Here is a 4,136-nt window from a genome sequence, read left to right on the forward strand (position 1 = left end):
GAAAAACTATAGAAAAAATTAATAGAACAAGGAGCTGGTTCTTTGAAAAGATCAACAAAATTGACAAACCCTTGGCAAGACATACCAAGGAATAAAGAGAAAGAACTCATATAAACAAAATCCAAAATGAAAGAGGAGAAATCACCACAGACACCGTAGATATACAAAGAATTATTGTAGAATACTATGAAAAACTTTATGCCACTAAATTCAACAACCTAGAAGAAATGGATAAATTCCTAGAACAATACAACCTTCCCAGACTGAGTCAAGAAGAAGCAGAAAGCCTAAACAGACCTATTAGTAGAGAAGAAATAGAAAAAAAAAACATTAAAAACCTCCCCAAAAATAAAAGTCCAGGCCCTGACAGCTATAACAGCAAATTTTATCAAACATTTAAAGAAGAATAGGTTCCTATTCTACTGAAAGTCTTCCAAAAAATTGAAGAAGAAGCAATACTTCCAAACACATTTTATGAGGCCAACATAACCCTCATACCAAAACTAGGCAAGGATGGCACAAATAAAGAAAACTACAGCAAGTATCTCTAATGAATAAAGATGCTAAAATACTAAACAAAATACTAGCAAATCAAATACAACAACATATTAAAAAATAATACATAACGATCAAGTGGGATTCATCGCAGAATCTCAAGGATGGTTCAACATATGTAAATCGGTTAACATAATACACCATATCAACTAAACAAAGAACAAAAACCACATGATCTTATCAATAGATGCAGAAAAGGCTTTCGGTAAAATACAACACAATTTTATGTTTAAGAATCTCAACAAAATGGGTATAGAAGGAAAATATCTCAACATGATAAAAGCTATATATGATAAAACATCAGCTAAAATCATATTAAATGGCACAAAACTGAAGACTTTCCCCCTTAAATCAGGAACAAGACAGGGCTGTCTGCTCTCTCCACTCTTATTTAATGTGGTACTAGAGGTTCTAGCCAGAGCAATCAGACAAGACAAACAAATAAAAGGCATCCATATCAGAAAAGATGAAGTAAAGGTATCACATTTTGCAGATGATATGATCCTATACATCAAAAACCCCAAAGAATCCACAAAAAGACTACTAGAAACAATACGCCAATACAGTAAGGTCGCAGGATACAAAATTAACATACAGAGTTCATAGCCTTTCTATATGCCAACAATGAAACGTTTGAGAATAAACTCCAAAAAATAATCCCCTTCAAGATTACAACAACAACAAAAATACCTAGAAATAAACATAACAAAGAATGTAAAGGACTTATATTATGAAAACTAAAAACCATTGTTAAGGGAAATTGAAAAGGATATAATGAAATGGAAGAATATTCCTTGTTTTTGGTTAGGAAGAATAAATATAATCAAGATGGCCATATTACCCAAAGCAATATACAAATTTGATGCAATTCCCATCAAATTCCAATGACATTTTTTAAAGAAATGGAGCAAAAAATCAACAAATTTATATGGAACTATAAAAAACCCCGAATAGCCAAAGCAATCCTAAAGAAAAAGAATGAAGCTGGGGGCATTAAAATACCTGACTTCAAACTCTATTATAAGGCCACGAAAATCAAAGCAGTATGGTATTGGCAGAAAAATAAACACTCAGACCAATGGAACAGAATAGAAAGCCCAGAAATAAAACCACATATATATAGTCAAATAATTTTTGATAAAGGGGCCAACAATACACAATGGAGAAAAGAAAGCCTCTTTAAAAAATGGTGCTGGGAAAACTGGAAAGCCTCATGCAAAAGAATGAAACTTGCCCTGGCCGGTTGGCTCAGCGGTAGAGCGTTGGCCTAATATGCGGGGGACCCGGGTTTGATTCCCGGCCAGGGCACATAGGAGAAGCGCCCATTTGCTTCTCCATCTCTCATTCCTCTCTGTCTCTCTCTTCCCCTCCCGCAGCCAAGGCTCCATTGGAGCAAGGATGGCCCGGGCACTGGGGACGGCTCCTTGGCCTCTGCCCCAGGTGCTAGAGTGGCTCTGGTCATGGCAGAGCAACCCCCTGGAGGGGCAGAGTGTCGCCCCTGGTGGGCGTGCCGGGTGGATCCCGGTCGGGCGCATGCGGGAGTCTGTCTGACTGTCTCTCCCCATTTCCAGCTTCAGAAAAATTAAAAAAAAAAAAGAATGAAACTTGACTACAGTTTGTCCCGTTGTACTAAAATTGACTCAAAATGGATCAAAGATCTAAACATAAGACCTGAAACAATAAAGTACATAGAAGAAGACATAGGTACTAAACTTATGAACCTGGGTTTTAAAGAGCATTTTATGATTTTGACTCCAAAGGCAAGAGAAGTGAAGGCAGAAATTAATGAATGGGACTACATCAGACTAAGAAGTTTTTGCGCAGCAAGAGAAACTGATAACAAAATAAACAGACAGCCAACTAAATGGGAAATGATATTTTCAAACAACTGCTCAGATAAGGGCCTAATATCCAAAATATACAAAAAACTCTTAAAACTCAACAACAAACAAACAAACAATCTAATAAAAAAAAATGGGAAGAGGACATGAATAGACACTTACTTCTCCCAGGAAGTAATACAGAAGGCCAACAGATATATGAAAAGATGCTCATTTTCTTTAGTTATTAGAGAAATGCAAATCAAAACTGCAATGAGATACCACTTCACACCTGTTAGATTAGCTCTTATTAACAGGACAGGTAATAGCAAATGTTGAAGAGGCTGTGGAGAAAAAGGAACCCTCATTCACTGTTGGTGGGAATGTAAAGTAGTACAGCCATTATGGAAGAAAGTATGGTGGTTTCTCAAAAAACTGAAAATAGAACTACCTTATGACCCAGCAATCCCTCTACTGGGTATATATCCCCCAAACTCAGAAACTTTGATACGTAAAACACATGCAGCCCCATGTTCATTGCAGCACTGTTCACAGTGGCCAGGATATGGAAACTACCAAAAAGCCCTTTTATAGATGACTGGATAAAGAAGATGTGGCACATATATACTATGGAATACTACTCAGCCATAAGAAATGATGACATTGGATCATTTACAGCAAAATGGTGGGATCTTGATAACATTATACAAAGTGAAATAAGTAAATCAGAAAAAAAAAAATGAGAACTACATCATTCCATACATAGGTGCGATATAAAAGCAAGACTAAGAGACATTGATAAAAGTGTGGTGGTTACGGGGGTTGGGGGGAGAGGGAGAGGAGAAGGGGATGGGGAGGGGCACAAAGAAAATTAAATAGAAGTTGACAGAGGACAATCTGACTTTGGGTGATGGGCATGCAACATAACTGAATGACAAGATAACTTGGACATATTTTCTTTGAATATATGTACCCTGATTTATTGAGGTCACCCCATTAAAAAAACTAAAATTAAAAAAAAAGATATAAAGAATCTGTTTGAAAAAATCATAGCTGAAAAATTTCCTAAACTGATGAAGGAAAGGTCACATAAGTACAAGAAGCAGAGAGAGTCTCATTTAAGAGAAACTCAAGGAGGCCTACACCAAGACACATCATAATTAAAATTCCAAAGTTAAGAGACAAAGAGAGAATACCAAAAGCTGCAAGACAAAAGTAGTTAATTACCTAGAGAGGAACCCCAAAAGGGTGACATTTGACTTCTCAACAGAAACACTCAAGGCCAGAAGAGATTGGCATGAAATATTTAAAGTGATGCAAAACAAGAAACAACAACCAAGACTATTTTATCCAGCAAAAATATCATTTAATATTGAAGGAGAAATAAAAAGCTTCCAAGACAAAGATTCAAGAAATTTATTACAACCAAACCAGTACTGCAAGAAATGTTAAGGGGGCTGCTGTAAAGACAGCAAAGGAAAAAAGAAATAGAGAGAAAGAGGATTGTAGATTTAAAGAATAAAATGACAATAAGTAAGTATATATCAATAATAAATTAAATTCAATGGATTAAATTCTCCAATCAAATCTATAGGATAACTACATGAATAATAAAAAAAAATAGTACATATACTATCAACAAGAGACCCACATCAGAACAAAAGAAACACATAGACTGAAAGTGAAGGAATGGGAAAAAGCATTTTATGCTAAAATAAATGAAAAAAAAAAGGTCAGGTAGCAATAATTATATCTGACAAA

General features: G+C 35.6%; 1 non-coding gene across 1 annotated transcript; it reads left to right on the forward strand.

Moving 5' to 3' along the window:
• Positions 1-1,787: 1,787 nt before the first annotated feature.
• On the forward strand, positions 1,788-1,863 carry TRNAI-AAU (transfer RNA isoleucine (anticodon AAU)). Its single transcript has one exon. It is a non-coding gene; the product is annotated as a tRNA-Ile (tRNA).
• Positions 1,864-4,136: the final 2,273 nt, after the last annotated feature.

This window comes from Saccopteryx bilineata, chromosome 2, assembly GCF_036850765.1.
Source record: "Saccopteryx bilineata isolate mSacBil1 chromosome 2, mSacBil1_pri_phased_curated, whole genome shotgun sequence".
NCBI lineage: Eukaryota > Metazoa > Chordata > Mammalia > Chiroptera > Emballonuridae > Saccopteryx > Saccopteryx bilineata.